The sequence below is a fragment of the Saccopteryx bilineata genome, chromosome 11 (genome assembly GCF_036850765.1).
Source record: "Saccopteryx bilineata isolate mSacBil1 chromosome 11, mSacBil1_pri_phased_curated, whole genome shotgun sequence".
Lineage (NCBI taxonomy): Eukaryota > Metazoa > Chordata > Mammalia > Chiroptera > Emballonuridae > Saccopteryx > Saccopteryx bilineata.
The window spans coordinates 24,174,624-24,198,389 of NC_089500.1; the positions used below are offsets into that span (position 1 = coordinate 24,174,624).

Here is a 23,766-nt window from a genome sequence, read left to right on the forward strand (position 1 = left end):
AGAGAACAAAGATACGGGGTTCTGCTGCGGCAGGGACTCTGGGCACTGTTCGCCCTTCCTGGGTGGGGGCTGCAGGGGCCGTGCTCTCCCACCACTGGCCCCGCAGGCTGGATCCTGCCCTGTGCCCTGGGGTTCTCAGTGGCACCCGAGCACATCCCGCCCTGCTCTGTGGGCCTCTGTTGTCTCCCAGATGCTGTGCTGCCACCCTGCTTTCTCATGGCAGCTGCAGAAATTAGATTCAATTATGGGCTTTCCTTTAATAGTATATAGAAGGGAAAATCTCCCCCACCCCACCAGCCCAGTTCATATGCAACTCGGCAAGAACTCAAACTAATTATTTGCCTCTGCACAGCAAAATAAGGAGCTGGTCAGCTTGATCACATCTGGGCTGCCTTTTCTTTCATTGTGTGATATCTTTCAGTGATGCTGGGAGGGGGTGTATGTTTTAGGAAGTAAGTAAGCTCTAGTGAGTGGAGATGGCGGGCTAGACTGTGGGCCTCAGTTTCCTTAATTGTGAAATGGTAAGATTTCCTTTAATTAGGTAATCGTGAGGACTGACTGAATGAAATGTCTTACAAATACAACTGACGCGAGAACAAAGTATCCCCACAACCAAATGTCAAATCTCTTTTCTTTCTCTCTGTTATGGGCGTAAGTAGGGATACATACCGATCTGGTTTTCTCTGTTCAACCTAAGACTGTTTCAATAGCAACACTTGGCCACCAGCTCCCTCCCCTGCCCGCTGTCTTCCATTATGCCACTGCCTGCTGATGTGGAACACTGGGGAAGGTGGGGGACAGGTAAGCAGCGTGGACCAACACTCCTCTTTTTCACTTCACATGAGCATGGCTATTTGTACGTCCTCAGAAGCTTTCTGAGTTTTCTGAGAATTATGACCGATAAAGGGCATGGGTAGGGTAGTCAGAGGCCAGCTGATTGTCACCCCCCAAAACTAAGTATATCTCTGTTATATTTTAAGGCCATGGGAAAGGTAAGAGTGCTTCTAAGCCTTGCGTATGTATTAACTAAGGTTAGCGTCTTAGGTAAAAGGTTCATGGTGATGCAGGTGAAGGGAGCTCAAACCCCAGGCCTTGGTACCAATACATAGTACTGGCCGAGGGGGCGGGTTCTGAATCAGAGCAAAAAGGTGAGATGAGCTGATAAACCAGCTTGAACATCTCATCTCACTCAGACCTACAGGAGAGTGGAAATGACTTTTGAGAAATGGCACTGATTCTAACACCTTAATCCTTACTTGCTCCATCTCAGTGTTGGGGCTCACCCAGCTCCTTCTCTCCCAGTCTGGCCAGCTTCAGAGCCATTCCTTTCTACCCTCAGTGCCCCAAGTCCTGGACAATCTGAGGGGAGCAGACCCACCTTCCAGGAGCTTCCTTTCTACCCCCCAGGAAGGCCAGAGAATCTGAAGGCAAGGTGGTGAGGCCAGAGAGGGCTCCCCCCTGGTTGTCTAAGGCATGCATTTCAGTTTCTGAAACTCCTTACCTCAGAAACATGCTAGTCATAGTAACAGTGAATAGTTAAATTGTGCTATGATACCCTCTAAGGCCTTTATATGTATTAACTCATTTCATATTTACAACCATGGAGGGTTATTATATTTATTCCCATTTTACAGAGGAAAAAACTGAGGCACTGTGAGGATAAGCAATTCACCCGCTGTTACCACAATTAGCAGGTGGTACAGTCAGAGAGTGAATGCATGCAAGGTGGCTTCAAAGACTTAACCACTAAATAATGCCACATGGTCCCGGTTTCTTAGCTTTTTTACTCTCTCAGGAACTAGACACTGGGTTCCTTTTATGTTTTGGTTTCCTGAGTGTGTGCCAGGAGAAAATTCAATAAGTAGCCACTAGACCAGAGGGTAAGAGGAAGCTGAACCAAGTTTGCCAGTTAAACAAGAGCACCTTTATCAACGTAGTCCCGTCCACATGAGCCATGTCTCTGACTGCATGGCTTACGTTGAAATGTGCTACCCTGATCCCATTGCTGCAGAACATACCCTGAATCAGTTTTCCCATGATGCAGTGGATGAGCCCTAACTCATCAGCACACCCTCCTCCTTTTCTCTCTCAGTGTAGGGTAATGGGTCAGAGCCAAGGGAAGACTCTGTGGCCAGTGAAGCAGACCAGAGCTCACTGGGTGACATGGGAATGAAACCAATTCCTTGGAGCCCTTTAATTCTCCATCTCCTTGCCATGGACTGCAGGAAGTCCAGTTGTGACTTAATGGATGGTGGCTGGCTGCCTTCTCAAACTCCCCGCCAACATTCTGGCTGCTGATTGTGCAGCAGACACCGGCTTCCCCCGCCCACCCCACTTTGGAGAATTTGAGTCCCAAAGCTCAATGATTCATTTTACTGTGCTGCCTGGGAATTCAGAAAAAATAATTCTGCCAAACATCATTTGCTCATTGAAGGAAAGAATGAATGGATGATTGAAATAAGGCAGAACCTGAGAAGAAACCAAGTTGTTTAAACACATTTGTGTATTCCCAAGGGTCCTGGATACCACATGTATTTCTCTGAAAGAAAATTTAAGAACAGGGTAGGGAGAAACCTGGTGGGTGAGTTGTGTCTGTCAAACACAATCACTACAGCTACAAACTTCGCAGCATGGGGAAGTCTAGTGACAACACAGGGCCAAGGTCATTAAGTGGCTGCTGTTCAAAGATAATCAGGTACTGTCCTAACTGGTCTATGTCTAAGTGGATCCAAGTCTAGAAGCAGATTATCAAGGTAAAGCAGGTAGGTAGGGGTGAAGGCCAAAGGCACGAGCTCTTGGGTCTTCCCCAGTCATCACGACCTTTTGGAATGGCAGTAGAGTGGGGGGCATGGCGGCTGACACCAATGTGGCATCCTGCTCTCTGTTATGGAGATACTGATGGGATTTCTTCACCCAGAAGTTGTCTTAGTTGGTTGTGAGCTGGCTAGAAGTGCTCAGTATGCTTTTTCTCATCAACCCTACTCCTGCCATATAGGATTGCAGTGCCACGCCTGTTAATCATGGTTTTCATTTTTCCCATTTTGTAATGCTTTGACATTTGGGGCCTAACTGATCTTGGGGAGACTGCCTCTCCAAGGTTAGCTAATTCCTGGAGATAGCACAAAACTCCCCTGAGAGCATGCCTTTCACATGCAAACCAATTAATCCAGGGCCCGAATCCACCAACTACCTCCTTTGTGGAGCTTTCACAGGTCAAGCCAGGGTCCCACTTCCCTGATATCACCCCAGGGCCAGGTAGTAGGAAAGTAGGGGCAATCTCTACACTCTGGAGTCTGGTCAAATGATCCAAACCAGCCAACCCCAAATCTGTCTACCCTGCCTCACCTGTTCCTTCCTACAAAAACCACAATAAGGGGTTTTACACCTGGGGCTTCCTCATGTGGCCCTGCACACAACAAGCACACAAGGTGGTGTATCTCTTGTTTCTAGGGATCTGTGTGTGAAAACTTCTTCCTCATGACAATCATTTTCATGTCTGGGTGTCTTACCACACTGAATAAAAGCAAATCCTAAGAGCATTTTAACACATCAAGATTCTCGCCTGCCCTTCAGTTTCCCCAACCCTCCTGGGTTAAGGCTAGAGAACTAAAAAGAGGTCACTCTCCTGCCATTTCTCAACCTATTAATGTAAGCCGGGATCTTTATTTATTTTTTTATTTGATGCCAGAATATTTATTTACTGAGATCTTTATTTTTTTTAAATAAAAATGTTTTGAATAATATTATCAACAATCATAGCAACAGGAGCTAACAGGTATAAAGCGTTACTATCTCAGGCATTTTCCATAAATTATTTTACTTAATCCATCCAGTCTCGACCTGTGGCCTCCAGAAAAGGACTGATTGTCCAAGTTCACAAAGCTAGACGAAGGTGGCAGTCAGACCTCGGCAGGCAGCCTCCTGAGGCAGCACACAGGGCTGGAGGGCACGGAGGGCGCCCGCGCCCGGGAAGCAGAGCTTTAGAAGAGCACCGAGACCTACTGTGTGCAGCCAAGAGCAGCACTGCACGAAGAATGGTCTGTGGACTGGCTGCGGGTCAGCAGACTGTTCCCTGGCCCCTGAGATGTACAAAGAGAATGCACCTGCATGTAAATCAAGTGTGACACTGAACATACCACTTAGTTCAGCTTTATAATTATTTATTTATTTTTTACAGAGACAGAGAGAGGGACAGACAGACAGGAAGGGAGAGAGATGAGAAGCATCAATTCTTTGTTGAGGCACCTTAGTTGTTCACTGATTGCTTTCTCATATGTGTCTTGACTGGGGAGGTCCAACAGACCGAGTGACCCCTTGCTTGAGCCAGTGACCTTGGTGAGCCTTGCTCAAACCAGGTGAGCTGGCACTCAAGCCGGTGACCTCGGGGTCTCGAACCTGGGTCCTCTGTGTCCCAGTACGACGCTCTATCCACTGCGCCACTCCCTGGTCAGGCCAACTTTATAATTATCATTACTATTTTAGTAAGATTTTGAGGATGAAGGAAGCAGTACAGTGATTTCCACTAAGGTATCATTGCCTTATCTTGCTCTCATGGGTTAGCACTTCGAATGCAATTCTTGCTATAAAATAGCATATGCTGCTCTACTCTCTGAAGCACTGGGCTGCTGCTTGGAGAATTCCTGTACTAGACCATGCAGAAGATGGTCTTGCTGGTTTATCTGTTTAATCATTGACCACATCTTTAATAGGTGCCTGACATCGTGGTGCATGGTAGTTTCATGACACACATCCCCACCTACTGGGAGTGCGAGTCTCTTCTACAGCAGAAGTCTATATCTCTAGCAACACAGTCCTGCTCCAATCACATCAGAACCATCGCTGTGGCAGAGTTCCCGTGTGGGTATCTTGCCCCAATGCACTAGAACAGCGATGCAGTTTCTGCGGCACGCCCACAGCCTCCACACCAGGAGACTGATCTGATTTGATCCCCTGAATTGTGCTTTCTTACTGAATATCCTATGCAATTCGGTCTGCCTCCAGTTACACAAGTAACATTTGTCTTTTAGACTTAGAGCTTTGCCGACCAACTGTATTCTATATTTAAAATTTTCTAAGAGGGCAGAGCTTATGTTAAGTTCTTACAACAACAACAAAATAATAATGGAGGGAGTGGGAGGACCCCTTGGGAGGCGGTGGATGAGTCTATGACCCTGACCGTAGGGCTGGTTTCACTGATGTGCATTTATTCCCAAACACGCAGAGCTGTATACGTTAATTATGCACTGCTTGTTATATATAAATTACACTGAAATAAAGTGGTTACCAACAAACAACTCACTGTAAAGATAAAAGGAATTTAGAGCCTTGCCTTTCTTAAGACTCTAGTCTAAGTCCACACCAGTTATCTTACCCATGACCTTGAGAAATTAACCCCCAAAGCCTGAATTTTCTCATTTGTCAACATCAGCAGTACCCAACTCTACAGGGTTGTGAGGAATAAATTGGTAATGCATACACTGATTTATTTAGCAGAATGTCTGGCACGTGGTAAATGCTCCTTTGTTGCTTGTGTCGATATTATTTTCAGTTAATTGTGAATTAAGTGAGGGGGCAGGCGTCCTGGAAGCTGTTTTCTTGGTGGCGCCCATGAGAACCATCAATGATACATGCTTTCTCAGCACTATATTTCCATAAACTGCGGGCTGCCTTCGTGTGTGCTTAGTTATTTGTTTAAGGAAGGCAAACACATTATAACATCTGCCTAAGCCAAAAAATGTCATGCCACATATCACTGTCAAGTTCCTAAATAGTTACAGAAAAAAGCTATAGAAAGCTCTGTGTGTGTGTGTGTGTGTGTGTGTGTGAGAGAGAGAGAGAGAGAGAGAGAGAGAGATAGATAGATATGTGGGATTATCAGCTCTTATGGGTTTCCCAGGCTTCCTACTCTATGGACGTTAGCAGTACATTAGGGTGTATTTACCAATACGCTGTGGGTAAGAGCCTCAGATGGTCTTTGACCAAAGCACTTTCCGGCCCTAGTTAAGCCTCCCTGATTCTCCACTCAGCCCGAATTTCCAGGAGGTACAACTGTTTCTGAGTGAACAAGTATTCTGGGGTGGGCTGGAAGAAGGAGCCGGGGCCTGCAGTGCCAAGGAACACGGGGAGAAGACAGATGGGGTGTAGGGGACAAGATGCTTTTATTTATAACCGAGGATTTTTCCTTTCCTCTTCCTCCCACTGGGCTTGGTAACAGAGCCTCTGAGGCGGGCAACTGTGGTTAACAGGCATTGATCTGTGTACCAAAGGAAAGACCATGGCTGATCAGAGGAAAAGACATGTGATTAAACAGTTCACTGGCAACTGGAAACAAAACACAGGGGCCAGCGGGAGGCGTGAGCGGAGCTGAGCCTGGAAAGGACGGGCTCTGAGACCCAGGAGACCTGAGCAGGGTTCTTGCTCCACAGAGCACACTGCGTACAGCCAAGCAAGTCACCACTTGGGCTTCTGTACATCAGATGGGCTGGGTTAGCAAGTCCTAATCCACCTCACCCATGACTTCACAGAGGGCTCCAAATAAGATCCTAGGTGTGAACATTTCTGCAAAACATACAAATGCAAACTTGAATTATCATTCAATGCTCTCCTGGAGTCATAAACATATTAACCAAGCGCCCAAGCAAACCTATGAATGATAATGAATTGGGCTGAATGATGATTTTAAAAAAAATGAAAAGATCCCTCCAACAAGAAACAACAAGCATGCTCCAATCTCCTATGTTCTCTAAAAGCCGTAGCTATACTGAACCACCCACCGAGGTTATATTCTGCCCCATAAAAACCAGCACAATCATTATCTTCCTGCTGTGGGGGGGGGGGAGGTGGCTCCCCTCCATGCTCCGGGCCACATCCATCCGAGAGAGAGGCCACTTATCCAAGGCAGAGCTGCTAGCCTGGCGCACACCTGGGTTACCATGGGGAACCTGGCAGCCAGCACCTGCTGCTGCAGCTGCAGACTGAGCCCCCCCATTGGCAAACACCAAAAAGCATTTTGCGAGGTTGGCTGCCGGGCCCAGGGCTGGGAGCGAAACTCCTTCTGGTGCCCTGTAGGTAGGGCTGGCGGCTGGGCAGAAACACTGTTCTTCTTGCATCCTCCCTTCTGAGAACACGACTTCTGAGGAGCCCTCATTAAAAGGAGTGTTGCCACCGCAGCGCACGGTGGCAGTCGCCTCCCCAGTCTCCTGCCCTTTCTCATCTGTGGAGGCGGGCTCTGGGTGAGATGCCCCATCCTGCCCCAGAGCCAGGGAGGTGCCAGCTCTTCTGTTCGGCCCCTGAGCTTTGCCTGCTCCGCTGTCAGGGCCGTTGTAGGCACTCTTGAACTCCCAACCCAACCTGGTTGGAAAAGAGGGGCTCTGGGCCCAGACCCTCCCCCCCTGGCCATTGTAGTGCTCACCACCAAGCCCACCCCGGCAGTTGGGGCCTGCATTCCCAGCAGAGAGGGTGGTCAGAACCTTGCCTTTGGCTGGAAGAAAGAAAGAAAACCGCCCTGGCCTGTTGGCTCAGCGGTAGAGCGTCTGCCTGGCATGCGGGGGACCCGGGTTCGATTCCCAGCCAGGGCACATAGGAGAAGCGCCCATCTGCTTCTCCACTCCCACCCCCCTCCTTCCTCTCTGTCTCTCTCTTCCCCTCCCGCAGCCAAGGCTCCATTGGAGCAAGGATGGCCCTGGCGCTGGGGATGGCTCCTTGGCCTCTGCCCCAGGCGCTAGAGTGGCTCTGGTCGTGGCAAAGCGACGCCCCAGAGGGGCAGAGCATCGCCCCCTGGTGGGCATGCCAGGTGGGCAAGCCGGGTGGATCCTGGTCGGGTACATGCGGGAGTCTGTCTGACTGTCTCTCCCCGTTTCCAGCTTCAGAAAAATACAAAAAAAAAAAAAAATACAAAAAAAAAAGAAAGAAAGAAAACCAGGGTGTTTGGGGATTAATTTTGCTCCCCTTTTATACACAGTACTTTAAGGTATTACTGTCCCCCTTCCTCTGAGGAGGAAACTGAGGCTTAGATGTCTTAGATCTTTGGCCTGAGGTCAGACCGACTGGACAGCAGAAGTCAGAAGAGGCAGCCGGGCCTAGAACACTGCAAAGTCTCTGCTCTACAAACCTGCTCAGGCTGATCTTTTCAGAGAATAACAGGATGCGACCTCCTGTATCATCACTTCCCTAAGAGCAGGTCCTGAGCTGTCCTTCTAACCTAAATGACAGACATCCTTATGAAAAGGGGAAGTTTGAGTACGGACACATGCACAGGGCGAATATCATGGTGACACAGAGGCAGAGCTCAAGGTGACGTGGGTACAAGCCAAGGAACAGGAATGCCAACGTTTGCCAGGAAGCCACCAGAAGCACGGAGAGGCACGGGATGGCTCTTCCCTCATAGCTCTCAGAAGGAACACCTGACCTTGGACGTCTAGCTTTCAGAAGTAGGAGACAACATGCTTCTGTTGCTTAAGCTCCCTAGCCTGTGGTTCTGTTATGGCAGCCCTGGGAGACCAAGGCCACTGTGGAGACTCTGAACAAGCCTACAAAGCACATGGAAGGGCAAGTGAGGAGGCGCAGATATATATCAATTAGAGTGCTGGATAAAGGGAGAAATATGCTGGCTAAGAACTAAAACTCTGTGAAGGAGGGAGGGCTTGAGTCAGGCCTCGAATAGATTTTAAAGTGTTCTCCCTGATTCTGTGAGTTTGCAGGTGGCTTTGCATTCTATCCCCTCTGACCACTGGTTAGGACGTTTATATTTCTCCCCCTGAGTTTTATTTCACTTCTCCTCTGTATGTAAATTCCTGAGCCCCGGTCCCATGTGCATTTCCTAAGAGCTGGTCTGGGTAGCCTAGAACTTCCTTCTCAGTTTTAAAAGGCTGTTTGGTCTATAACTAGATATCTATTAGAGGCTATTTTTTTTTTAAACCAGGTCTGCCTTCTGGCTGGTGGACTGAAAATTCTTCTATTTTTCCTTGAGAAATATTGCCATCATACCTCCTTTCCTTACCTTATGGTAAGGCTAAGATTGCTCTGAAAAGCACTTTATCTTGGGGACTTTTTAGAGGGTTGATCATCAAGACTTTCAGTAAATTCCAAGGAAAACAAAATGTGACTAATTAGTATACTAAGGCAGTACATTCTTACCATAGACTTTTTTGTCTAGTGACGTTGGCTGGTGTCTGTCTTGTCATAGTATTGCTTTCATACCTTCACTAAAATATTGTGGCAAAACCCTTACAGTACTTTGCAGATCACTGAGCTTCTCCTACTTATTTACTTTTAAAAGTAACAGTCGCAACCCATGAAATCCCTTTGTTCCATGCCGGCTGTATTCCTGGTGTATTCCTTGACCATGATAATGGAAAAGCTTAACAGGGTTGCTCCCAATGTCAATTAATGGTGTTTTTAAAATGACATGGGGCGTGAACTGAAGAAAGAAAACGTCTCTAATCTCAGCTGAAAAGTCAGGGAATTGAGCTTTCCAGTTCAGAGACTCTGCGTGGTCCAGCAACAGAGAGAAATATGCTGTCAGCCTTGAGCGGAGCCCATGGTTTCACAGCCATGGCATGTAAGCAAATCTGTTACATGCTAGGGCCAGTCAGCCTGGGGCCAAGGCTCTTCATACCAATGAGAAGGAAATGTGGTAAAAATAAGGTGGTGAACCGGGTTCTCATCCTTGGTTCCATGTCCAGCTATCCAAAGAACTATCTGAATTCTTGAGGTGTCTGTTACCTCACAAGGAAGAAAACCTAAATATCTTATTCAGTTCTAATGGTTTTTGTTTCCATAACAGGCGCCTGGTACACAATAGAGAGTGAAGATCACAAAAGCATGAAGAATGAGGTGTTGTGTGTCTTCTGCACAGGGCACGTGACAGGATGTGCCATGCCTGGGGTGACAGGAGGCCAATGTTCACACCACACTCTGGTGCAGAAAAGATGAATCTGGGATGCCAAGGGCAGCATCAACTTGGAGCATTCCTACTGTCATGGTATGACTGAACCACAGGAAGTGGCCCCTATCCTAAAGCTTGCTCCAAGGATGGTCTTTTGCCAGGATTGTGCCGTGTGCTCCCTTGATTTTCACCAGGTGACACTTGCATAGGGTTTATCAAGTTCAGCACTCTTACACTTGGATCAGATAATTCTTTTTTTTTCTTTTTTGGTAAGGGGGAGTTGAGCAGTTCTGTTCCTTGTAGGATGTTTAGCAGTGCTCCTTGCCTCTACTCATTAGATGCCAGTAGGAACCCACTCCATACCCCCCCACACACAGTATGACAATAAAAATATGTTTCCAGACATTGCCAAATGTCTCCTGAGAAACACAGTGCCCCAAGGGGAGAAGGGCCGCTCTAGTAGGATATAACCTTACCGAAGGGATTATGCACACCCAAATCATAGTGTACAACTTTATGAGAGGTCACTCTTCCTGAATTTGAAAAGAATGCCATCATGTTAGACTCCTACTATCAGTAGACGTTTGGGTCCCTGTGTCTTCTAAGAGGAAGGGAATGGGACTTTCAGATTCCTGCTGTCTTTTTTTTTCATGACATCACTGTTTCCTGGGCACCTACAGGGGAAGGGGAAGCAGGGTCTGTGTTCAACTCACAGGAGGATCGTTTGACCATGAGGATGGAGGTGGTCTTCTTCCTGTGTTTACAGTGGGAAGCACCTGTTCTGAAGCTGGGGCCGGAGCAGATGCTGTCCACAGAGTGGGGTCAACCTGGTGGTGGGCTGCATAGATTACAATGTCGTCATGTTTCTTGAACAGAACAATGGCCCACTGAGTGGGCCTGGGAGCATACACATAACTGAGTCCCAATGGGAAGTAGTCGCCATGGAACACAAACCATGCATCCCAGTGATACTCCCAGTTTGGAACCATTACAGCCAGACTGGGAGCCACCCAACCAAGTCAGTTTCAGGATCCTGGTTTAGGAACTAAAAACACCCTCACTGATTTGTGCGTGGCCAGGAAACAACGACTTTCCCTGTTTGAGAACGTGTACCAGATAATGCACCAAAGTCTCTGGGGGGCAATTTCAGAAATAGTCTCAAAATTCTTTGAGCTGTCACAGCTTTGTGGAATGTGACATGTCCTCTTGAGACAAGGACCTATTCATTTGGCTGGGTACACATAAGTATAGTTCTTAAATGGATTAATCTAATAACTCAATACTAACATCTCTTATATACCAAGGTACTTACCACCCCCCACTCCCCAAGTCCTTGGCTACCAATCCCCAGAGAAGAAGAGGTAAGCCCCCCACGGTCCTAGCTTGAAGCCACCTTTCCACCGTCCCCTGAGGGTCACATTTTCAAAGGACCCTTTAAAACTGTCCCCAGAAGGTGAAAAGAACCAACTCCTTCTCATGAAGTGGAAAGAAGCTCAATAATGTCACCTCAGTTGAGGTCATTGCTGAGGTCTGAGCACTTTGGAGAAGGAAATGCAACGTGTCAGCGAAAGCTGGAGGCTGCAGGTACGGGGAGGGGGTGAAACCCCCCATACCAGGCAATAACAAGCAGCACTTAAAACCTGGCACTGGCCTAGTGAACGTTTACCAGCTTAAAAACATAATTATAACAGATAGAGGGTATGGAGGCAGCGGGGAAGGGAAAGAGAAAAATGAATGAGAGGGCTGTTCCGTTCTTGGCCACCATGAATAACGCCGAATTACAACAAATCCTAAGTGAACAGGGAGAACAGTATCGAGACAAAAACACTGAATTCCAGGGGAGACCAGACCTGTGTTTTAAAAACAGGGCCATGTGCTTCGGAAGGAATGCTTAGTCTTGTTTATGACATGGCAAAGGATTCGAGAATGTAATCTGTTCCTCTTAACAACAACAAAAAAACAACAAATCAAACCCCAAACCCACACAGATCCTCCTTAACCCTCACCCTCCACCACCCCTGCCACCCTGGGCCCTGTTCTGATCCCAGATCTGAAAGATGGGATTCTGGAGTGAATTTCTGGAATGTGCGGTTTGGGCCTGCCTTTCATCAGCGTAGCGAGGTGATGGAGCAGCTTTGTCTTTTTGTTTTTTAAGAGATAAATGTGCGGAAGGAGAGGTTTTCTGAAGGAGCTTTTTGGACTTGTGGGCTGTGAACTACTTTTAGGTACCGGCAGTTCTTCTCTTTCTCTGGCGGGGACTTTGTATAAGGCACAGGCTCTGGACACACAAAGAGGAGCATCTCCCTTGGGCTCTGCAGGGACAGCATTCCGCCTGGCTCCCGCCCCTCTTGAACAACTTTCCCGAGGATCCACGCTCAGAATGCATCCACACAAGTGAATGCAGGGCAGCAAGAGAATGGATTTGGGGGTCTTATGTCTCTTCTCCCTCTTCCTGGGTGTGCCACCTTGAGGATGTGAGCTGGCCCTGCTAAGCCTCAGTTTCCCTCACTGCAAAAGGAGAAGAGCAGTATCTTCATCGCGGGGGGTTTGTAAAGTCAAGTTAGAATGCATATGTGGAGGGAGGAGCAGTGGCCAGCACCCTGGGTGCGGTCAGAATGTTGCTTCCTGTCCTGCTGCAGTTCCCTCAGAGAATTACAGGGTCACGAGTGCAGGCTGGACTGGCCTGGACAGCACATCTGTCCCGGCCTCCTCCAGGAAGAGGAGTCCCTTCTACCACATCCACACGGAGCACCAAGCTCTGCTCCCAGGCAGGCTGAGGTGATGAGAGGCTGAGCGCCTGCTGGAGCCACCCATCCTGTGAGAACCGCTCTCGCTGCTCAGAAGCTCTTGCTGTGAGCCAACGTCTGTGTCCCCCTACTTTCTACTCAGGTTCAAAGTTAAAATAACGTTTGGGCACTTACTTCATACTGTGCACTGGTCTAAGAGCTTTTCAGGCATTGTTAGATTTCATCCTCAGTGAGGTAGGAATTAATCCCCTCCATTTAAAGATGGGGACACCGAGGCTTTGAATGGTGACGCGCCTTACCAAAAATGTCTTACATTCCAAGTGGGAGAGCTGAGAGACTTGAACACAAATCAGTCTGACTCCCAGGCCGTGGACGATCCCTTGGCTACACTGCCGCTGTCTGCGGCTGGAGCACTTCCTATCGTGTTGGGTTCAGAGAAAGTACTCAGCAAATGGAGAATGAATGAATGAATGAATGAATGAATGAATGAATGAAAGCCAACAGACCAAAGAAGCATCCTCTCTGCAGACTGGTGCAGCATCCAGTTTGTTGGGACCCTTCAATACCTCCTGGCCTCATCTCTATGGCTCAGCAGCACGTTTAAATGGACAGAGGTGGAAAGTGCACACTGTGTCGTGTCAAGTCTTCCAGGGATGTGTGTGTTACATGCATTTTCCATGGTGCACCTCAGATCTAGGTGTAGAGATCTTTAGCAGCATCTTAGTAACTGTTTGAAGTCTTCATCATTTTTCTACACAATTACTGTGCTTTTTCTTTCTTTTTTTTCAATGAAAAGAGTCAGAAGATACCAAGCTGTAGAACTCTGAGAGGTTTTCTTTTCTTTTTTTTTTTTTTTTTTACAGGGACACAGAGAGAGAGTCAGAGAGAGGGATAGATAGGGACAGACAGACAGGAACGGAGAGAGATGAGAAGCATCAATTATCAGTTTTTCATTGCGACACCTTAGTTGTTCATTGACTACTTTCTCATATGTGCCTTGACCACGGGCCTTCAGTAGACCAAGTAAACCCTTGCTTGAGCCAGCGACCTTGGGTCCAAGCTGGTGAGCTTTTTTTTTGTTTTGCTCAAGCCAGATGAACCCGCGCTCAAGCTGGCGACCTCGAGGTCTCAAACCTGGGTCCTCCACATCCCAGTCTGATGCTATATCCATCTGGTCAGGTGAGAGGTTTTCTTATTAAGCCTAAAACATAAAGGTATATTTTAAATTTAAAAAGTATCTTTGGTAAAATTTAGATAGATAACTTTTCAAGACTTAGAGGGAGGGGTTTCTGTATGATCCACAGGGCTGTCTCTAACTGTAGTCTCTAATCCTGCTCCTATACCCCTCCCTGCCCCTTTGCACCTAGCCCCTGCCCCCAGACCAGGAGGATGAACAGAAGACCTCAGGGCAACATGTGGGCTGCCCAGCATCCTGGCTGGTCACTGCAGCTCCTGCTCTGTCCCTGGGCCTGGCCCTCATCCCTGGCACTTCCTTTTCCTTCGTGGCTGTGTTTCTGCCTAGTGACTTGATTCTCCTAAGGCAACTGTGTTCCTGTCTGTCCAAGTCCAAATGTCTACACTGGTTTCTTCATAACCAAGACAAGCCTCCTGTTTCATCCTCTACTGAGGATGGGAGTTCTGGCTTGAAGACTAGCGTAGGTGTTCTTATGCCAAACTGGAGACCCTTTCTTGGCCTTCAAGCCAGCAAGTAAGCCAGAGTCCAGAGCTAGTAGGGGAGGCAGGCATGCAACAGATTGTCATATAATTTAATGTTAGATTATGAACAAAAGAATATTGGAGATTATAATCTCTGGTTAAAAAGAAAGACTTGTAAACTTTCAGTGTTTTTTTTTCTTTTCTGTTAGTTAAATGCTTCAGCTTGGCTATATTTAATTTTTTTTGTGTGTGTGTTTTTCTAAAGTAAGAAGCGGGGAGGCAGAGAGACAGTCTCCTACATGCGCCCAACCGGGATCCACCCAGCAAGCCCACCAGGGGGCGATGCTCTGCCCATTTGGGGCATTGCTCTGTTGCAACCAGAGCCATTCTAGTGCCTGAGGCTGAGGCCACAGAGCCATCCTCAGTGCCCGGGGGCCAACTTTGTTCCAATGGGGCCTTGGCTGAGGGAGGGGAAGAGAGAGAGAGAGAGAAAAGAAGAGGGGGAGGGGTGGAGAAGCAGATGGGCGCTCTTCCTGTGTGCCCTGGCTGGGAATTGAACCCAGGATTTACACATGCCGAGCGATGCTCTACCACTGAGCCAACTAGCCAGGGCTTTAATTTCTTTATGACCAGTCACAAACTCTCAATAAGAAAACCTCTAGACTGTAAGCTGCTAGTGGCAGGGCATAACTACTTACTATCTTCTTAGTTTCACTGCCAATTATTTAGCATTACATGATGCAGAAATATGTCCTCCAAAATTCCTGTGTGTCATGTTGGGGGCTGTGCATACACAGATAGATTGAATCAACTAGTATGAAATGGATTCACTAAGTAAGCTAATTTTAGCAATGCAGGTAAGCTACTAACAGTTTCCTCTTCACTATGGCATATAAGTAAGAGGGATGATCATGAGTTAGGCTATTCTAACTTTCTCTCCCATTGTGCGTTATGTGTTGACAAAGCCACAAGTTCATGACCCATTAAGTAGTGGATAAAATAATGTAATCTTCCCAGACATCATTTAGTGGATAATATCAAGACTGCAGATTCCTCACACCTTCCCACCCACTCAGAGTACACATATCATTGATAATACTAATACTGTAAGAATAATTAAAACTATACTTATGTACTTGCAAAGTGCTATTCTTTTTTTTTTTTTTTTTTTTTTCATTTTTCTGAAGCTGGAAACGGGGAGGCAGTCAGACAGACTCCCGCATGCGCCCCACCAGGATCCACCTGGCATACCCACCAGGGGGTGATGCTTTGCCCCTTTGGGGCGTCGCTCTGTTGCGTCCAGAGCCATTCTAGCGCCTGAGGCAGAGGCCACAGAGCCATCCCCAGCGCCCAGGTCATCTTTGCTCCAATGGAGCCTCGCTGTGGGAGGAGAAGAGAGAGACAGAGAGGAAGGAGAGGGGGAGGGGTGGAGAAGCAGATGGGCGCTTCTCCTGTGTGCCCTGGCCGGAATCGAACCCAGGACTCCTGCACGCCAGGCCGACGCTCTACCGCTGAGCCAACCAGCCAGGGCCTCAAAGTGCTATTCTTATGTTGAGTTCTGGATGCTCTTTGGAATGCTTATTTCATTAGTGGATCAGAACATATTGGAAACTTTTGGTTCTCAGCCTGTCTCAGCCCCTGTAGGGCTCAGAAGGGGCACGACACATCAGGATACTTACCCTTGCATAACTGATCATCTGCTAGGAGACCAGACTTATCTGTAAGATTCTCATCAAACAACTCAGAATCATGCATAAGTAAATCTCATATTGATAATCAGAGATATACGAGCAGATAAAAAAAGAAGGAATGAGTTTTATGAGATAGAATAAATAGTACGAACTGCTTTACTTAAGAGTGAAACCTCAGTTGCAGTTAGGATGTCCAGGATTATTGTTTATTATATGAGAATCAGAAGATTCAATCCCATAATATATCAAGTTAACATCAACAGTTTAAGACTTCATTAGCTCTGGTTCAGCTGGGTGCCTGGAAATCTCTTGTCATGGCTTTTCTCTCACCGAGTCATCAAGCTTGACAAGTCATAGTGGCAGAGTAACAAGTGTTTTCTGTTAGGGTTATTTTAGAACTACTTCTCATAAAACAGCAGTAAATAATATAGTTATGGAGTTCTGGGACTGTAGGTAGGTACACCATAAACCAACATCCCTGTGGATTTACCTCCCTGTATCTGACCTTTCCCAGCACCATCCCTGGTGCTCGACTTTCCATTGCTCCACGGCAGGGAGAGAAGGGCGAAAGGCCCATGGGAGAGGGCATGTTATTGCTAAGCATCTTCCATTTGAGGACTGGAGAGCTATCTCCAGATCTAGCTGTATATGGAAAAGGAGCGACAGTTGTTTAGATCCGCACTGGAAGCTGTGAATACAGTCAATATGTCTACTGAATGGTACATATGTTTGACTAGAAACAGACACATGGGTTTATGTGTATACAATTTCAGCCTGTGCAGGGCAAGTAAACTCTCTAGGGTCCTGCACGTTCACCATTCGACTTTGAGGAGAAAAGCTCTGTAACTGGTTCAAAGCATGGGAAAGGCAGCCACAGAAGAGTCAAGTGTGGGGCAAAGTTCTTAGAGTGACAGGAGACTCGGAAATTGGGCCGCCATCCCACTTCCGTGTTTTCCGTACATACCTGGGACTGCTGGAAATGCCCCAGTTACAGTGTAGCTTAGCTCCAGATTCCAAGTCCCCTCTCTGCCCCTGAAATACCACACAGGTTTCCCCATCCCAGTGCCCACCCACCACTGGCCTGGCTTGCTAAAAGCCCCGAAGAACCGTAAAGACCCCAATCTCCCTTCCCTTTAACTAGAGCAGGGGCCGCTAAACGGCCTCTTGCTGCCTTTTGCGTGTGGTGCTAATTAACATGATCCCAGTTACAACATGTGTTAAAGATTCCAGTTTTGTTACTTATTTAATGAGCTTCGTGGGATTTGAACACGAGGCTCAAAGTAGCAGGGGAAACCTCATAATTAGTTTCAATTACAAGACGTTCCTATGCATTAAGACTATTTGATGAACTGCGGAGGGAAGGAACTACCGACCAGATACAAATCACTAATTTTGCTGCATTTATTATTATACTTATTTTCTTCCTAATTAGTACTGATTGGATTATGATCCTAATTAATGCAAAGGAATTTGGAATGGTATACAATGGTATGGTTTAGAAGATGCCAGCATGTACAACTGCTAAATTATTGCTAATTGTTATTTACATGAGGCCTGCAAGACTAAGTAATGCAATGCCTAATTAGCATTAAAGATATGGTATCCATTTCCAACTTAAACGAAGGCAATGGAGATCACATCATTAGCGTAAGAAACTCCATCCTTAGATTCCAAGAACTGCACCATTGTATAGTGACCTCCACCTTAAGAGGAGACTGTTTTTTCTCGTCTTCAATTGCATCTTGCCAGGGCTTGGCCAGAACTTTGAAAAACAGTCTACAGGAATACTCAGCATCACACTGTAACAGGCTGTAGTACCTAACGATTAGAGCTGGGAGCCAACTGGCAAAGAGGCCAAGCCTAAGGGCCGGGTGTGTTCCAACGGTGGAAGATGTCTGTGCCTGCGGAGAAGGGGTCCTGAGCTGGCAGGCTGCTGGGAGACCTAACCCATGTTGACGTCATGGTAGCTATGAGTGAGGCCCACAGAGTACTAAGCGTGCCTGTCTGGAGAGCTGCATGCCACAGGGACAGATGCTACTTGCCCCATGTGGGCTGCAAAACAGATAACAAAGGGAAGGTCTTGGAATAGAGAGGGCTCAGTTTCAACTCTCAGGCCCATCTCCCTCAAGCAGATCCACTCACCCCTGATGACACCACTTTCCTCTGGGAAACGGTGCCCCTCATGCTAATCTGCTCTCCTGTAGTGAGTGATGGGGCCATAAGGAAGCCTCCGGGGACACCCCCGCTGGTGGAGGCCTGCCTCTGCTCAGTCACATTGCCTCTGCATGGGACAGACCACTACCTAGCCTTTTCCTCCACCCTATTATTCAACTAGCCCCTAATCTTTTTCCCTTGCCTTATCCAGTTCTCCACGGGATGAAAAGTACTGGAGTGGGAGCCTGAAGACCCAGATGACTTGACTCTACAGTCATTTCACACCTTGGTCCTTGAGGTTCTGTGCATTATGCAGTGCACGGTAACATCGGCAGGTCTCTGCCTTCCTCGCGGTGGCGCTCGGAAGCTCAAGTGTGAAAACACGCACGAAGCCCTTTGCATATGATAATGCCGTATACAAACGGGAAGGATTCTCAGATTCAGTTCAGCTGTTTTATCTTAATGGGTCGAAGTGTCAGTGCCCGACGGAGTGAAGGTAGAGGCAGCGACATCTCCTTCTTCACCGTGGTCTGACACTTGCTCAGGGGTGCCTCCCAGAGTTCTCTGTAGTGCTGAACGAAGCTCAGGAAACAAGGTGGCTTCGGTCCAGACCCCTGCACGCCACCCAGGAACTTCCTCCTCTCCGCAAGTTCTGAGAAGCTGTCCACCGAGGGCCCTGCTTCACTGAGATCTGGGCCAGTGCTAGCAGACTCTGGTCTCTGTAATTCACTGAGAAGCTGTTTCTGGAAGGCTTTTCATCTTCCAGGCCAACATCATTCTTGCCATCAGGCTTTACTTAGAGCCTGACATTTCTAAATCTTATATGTCACTCACACACACTCACACACACACACACACTCACAGAAAGAGAGTGAGACACACACACACACAGGACCATCAAGCTGATCAAGGTGCTTCTGTATGTGCCCTGACCAAGGATTGAACCGGCAACCTCTGTGCTTTGGGATGATGGTCTAGCCAAACAAGCTATCCTGCCAGACTGGAATTTTTTATTTATGTTTATGGGTCAAGTTGGCCTGCTATTGATTTATTAATTTATTTTCCTCATTCTGTGTTTGTTTGGTAGTGAGCTGGGCTGCAACTTGGAGAGAGTTCCCTCTTCTGTGCTATAGGCAAGTTTGTGGAAAAGTGGAATTCTTGGTAGAAGTAACTGAAAATCTTTTGGGCTGGGATGGAAATCATTATCATTAGCCTTTTCCAAACACAATAAACTTTGGCCCTGGCCAGTTGGCTCAGTGGTAGAGCATCAGCCTAGCGTGCAGGAGTCCCGGGTTCGATTCCCGGCCAGGGCACACAGGAGAGGCGCCCACCTGCTTCTCCACCCCTCCCCCTCTCCTTCCTCTCTGTCTCTCTCTTCCCCTCCCACAGCCAAGGCTCCATTGGAGCAAAGTTGGCCCGGGCGCTGAGGATGGCTCTGTGGCCTCTGCCTCAGGTACCAGAATGGCTCTGGTTGCAACAGAGCGACACCCCAGATGGGCAGAGCATAGCCCCCTGGTGGGCATGCTGGTTGGATCCCGGTTGGGTGCATGCGGGAGTCTGTCTGACTGCCTTCCCGTTTCCAACTTCAGAAAAGTACAAAAAAAAACCAAAACAAAAAAAAAACAACAATAAACTTTGAGTATTTTAACCTTATTACTCCTAACCATTTACACTGTAATTATTCAGTATTTTACTTCTATTTTTCTTTCTTCTTTTTTTTTTTTTTTTTTGACAGAGAGAGAAAGACAGAGAGAGGAACAGATAGGGACAGACAGATAGGGAGAGAAATGAGAAGCATCAATTCTTTGTTGCAGCTCCTTAGTCTCCTTAGTTGTTCATCGATTGCTTTCTCATATGTGCCTTGACGGGGGGGGGGGGGGCTACAGTAGAATGAGTGACCCCTTCCTCAAGCCAGCGACCTTGGACTTCAAGCCACTGACCTTTGGGCTTAAGCCAGTGACCATGGGTCATGTCTATGATCCCACACTCAAGCCAGTGACCCCGTGGCTCAAGCCAGATGAGCCCGCGCTCAAGCTGGTGACCTCAGGGTTTCAAACCTGGGTCTTCCGCATTCGCCACCATCTGGTCAGGCTACTTCTATTTTCCTTAACACTATAAATTAGATATTTTTATTTTTTTTGTATAGCAAATGCTGTATATTTTAGTTTACCCACAATTTTATACTTTCTGTGTTTATTATATCTTTTTACATCAGGCCTTCTTTCTGGGATAATATCTATATTTTTTCTTTTTGAAGCACATACTTTACAAATCTCTTTAGGGAGAGCCTTTTGGTAGTAAACACACTTTTGTTAGACTTAAAAATGTCCTTTAAAAAAAAATTGTATTGCTATGAATATATTTTCCAGTTTGATAATTTATTTTTCTTGCTGCACTTTGTAGATAATTTTCAACTGTCTACTGGATTTCATTGCTACTGTCGAGAAGTTAGCTAAAGCCTACTGCTTTTTCTTTTTTCAGATTATTTATCTTTTCTTCTTGGTCACTGTTTGATTAGCGTCTGTCTACCTTGAGAGTTTTTTTCTTTAACAAATATCATGTTGGAATTTCTTGGGCTCTCTGATTTTGGGAACCCATACTTTTATCTATCCTGGAAGTTCTTAAAGATTATTCTATTCCCTATTCCTTTTATTATCTCTCTTCTGGATTTTTAATAAAACGAATGAAAAGCCCCTTCTTTATCCTATGATTCTCTTAACCTTTGTGTACTTTTATCTTTTATTAACTGTCTACATTATATATGATTTCCTTGAACCTATATCCAGTTCAACAATTATCTCTTTTAGTTATGACTAATTTGATATAGCATGCACCATTGTGGTTGTAATTTAAACTATTATATTTCATTTTTAGAATTTCTATTTGTATAGTTTTAATACTTACCTTGTCATATTTCATAGTCAATTGTACTCATTCTTCTTTTGATGATTGCTGTTATGTTTACAATAATATACTGAACTTTCTTAGCTCATATTTCAGAGTGAGTCATATTTTTACAGTCAGTAGGTCTAATTCTACTCCGTGTTGTTTCTGCTGACTCTGAGAAAAGCTTTTCCTTCATGCATTTTGAAGTATGATATTTTATTATGACTCATGTTTTGGCATGAGAATTCTCTGAGTCATGGTTTCTGAATGCATTTTTCCAGAGATAATATCCCACCAACCTAAGAGCATTTTAAACTAAGATTTTGGCTTAGCCATTTTCAGGTCATCAAAAGTATCTATCTGGTCCTCATTCATGTGAGAATTTCCTTAGGGTTAAGATTTCTGAGAGGTGACTGGTCTCTCCAATCAGAACACAGACAGATAAGATTTCTTTCTCTCTTTGTGGGGTGAGTTAGATTCTAGCTATTTTTTCACTGACGGTTTTGCCTTATGTAATCCAGTGTTTATGAAGGGATTTTGGGTCATACCTCCTGCATTGCATGGGCACTACATTTGTCTTCTATTTCTTACATGTAGCCTAATAAACCGAAAAGTCTCGACATCCAGGGATAGGCAGATGCCCCAGAAAATACATAGACTTTAAGACTACCCACTTCTTTGTGTTAGTGTTTTCTGATCAGTTTCAGCTTCTAAGAACCTCCTCCCACATACACATAAACACCTGGATGTGAATTGAAAAATATATTCTTTACACTTTATTCAGCTTTTAAATGTTTTGTATCAGAAGAGTTTTAAAGCATATCTTTGTCTTCAGTATCTTAAAAATAGAAACTTGTATGTGTATGTGATTTTAATTGTAAGTATTAATACAAAGTAACCTACCAATTTCTCTCCTTTAATACCATCACTTAGTTTTTCTTAGCCTTATTCAGGTAATCTGAAATGCACTTAATTAACTAAAGATGCTACACAATAAATAAACCACAGTAGCTTTTTGAAAAGTATTATTTAACTTGTTTTTGGAACTGTATCTTATGATGTGGAATTTTAAGCCACTTTTCTTTCTAAATCCTCAAACAAAACTTTTCAGTGTGGCATCCACGTCCCCTCCTTTCCAAATCACATGAGTGTGCATATAGTTCTATTTTTTTTCTACAAAAGGGTCTATCATTTTCAACAAATCGATTCTAAAATAAGCACATAATCTTAAATATAAGATTAAGAATTGCTTATCTTAGAGGAATATCAACAATGAAAAAGGTTCACATTCTGGAAACTATGCCTGGGAAAAGGGAGTAAAAAATATCCCATGAGAGACAGTACACATAGCTGTATCTATCTATCTGTCTGTCTAAGTATAGATCAATCAATTTGCCTATTTACACAGAATACGCACACATACGCATGCCCATGCTACTCTGCAGAAAGGCACTGGTAAATGGGAATAAAAACGGGTTATCTATAATAACTTTGTTTTAATTACGTGTGTTTTTCTCTTTCAAGTTTAAGGTTGATAAACTGTTTGATCCCTCACTGAGAGAACCAGAGCAGTCACGGCCAAGGGAACCCAGACAACGGTCCGATCTAAAATGTATAATTATGAAAGGACATCATCCATCTTGACCTCCCTGTCACACTTGGCTCCAAGTGATTCAACTGCTTCCATAAATCACATCTTTCTTCCAGAGACAGAGATATTTCAGACATTCAAAAGACTGTGACAGGGCTCTGAAACAAATTCCAAGAGAGCTCTGAAACACTTTGTGCAGAGGCAGCAGCAGGGGAATCTTCATCGTCCAGTCACTGCTGGGCAGGCGACGATCCTCGTGTGGGACTTGGGTGCTAGTGGCTTCATGAGTCTTAATGTTTTAGAGGCACCCTTTTCTCTGTATATCTCAGATATCATATATGACTACCGGGTGGTCAACAAAGGCACTCTGGGGGCTGCTCTTCAGAAGAATATGTTTGTCTATGACTGTGCCTTTTGGATAAGGTGACACAGTGACATCTTGAGGTGCAAAGCCCACTTGAAGAAGATGTTTGGTTATGCACACTAGAAGAGGCAATATCACATAGCAGTTGTTCCTTGGATGCTCTGTAGCATAATGTGTATTTTCTCCCTCACTTTGAAATCAAAAGCCTAGAAATCGCTTGTTCTTTTCCTCTGGCCACAAGGCTCTTATGGAGTGTTGTATACTCTCCTTCTCTACTCCAAACACTGGTTTTAAAACGGAAAGTCTTATGTTAGCTTTCCCTGCAGGATCCCACTGGCCAACGTTGGAAATCTGGGAGGAAATTGTGGTACTATGACAATGTAGCTGGTTAAAGGCTGAACACTGAAAATGAACAATGGAGAATCCACAGTCCTACAAGCCGATTAAAAGTAACCCTGCAGATACTAAATCGTGGCTTACAGTGTAATTAGTGACAAGCTGACAGACTGGCACCTAGACACTGTAAAAACAGAACAGTTGTACTTACTGTAGCTTTAAATTAATATCATTTAGGAGAAGGAAAAGAAACATCAGATAAGTAACTATGGCCTTGTGTGAGAGTCATACAGAATAAATGTGACTGTGTTCCTAGAGAGATTCCACAGCTTCAAACAGTCAACATTAATCAGGGCATTAAGCCAGAATTATTATTATTACTGTTCTAACATGACATGCAGGGTTGTCTGGGCCACTTAAAAAGAGACAGCAGAATAATAGCACAGCTTCAGAGA

General features: G+C 45.7%; 1 protein-coding gene across 2 annotated transcripts in view; it reads right to left on the minus strand.

Annotated features, from left to right (window-relative positions):
* Positions 1 to 23,766, minus strand: part of SETBP1 (SET binding protein 1) — a 354,245-nt gene that overhangs the window by 44,871 nt on the left and 285,608 nt on the right. The gene's annotated exons all lie outside the window — the stretch shown is intronic.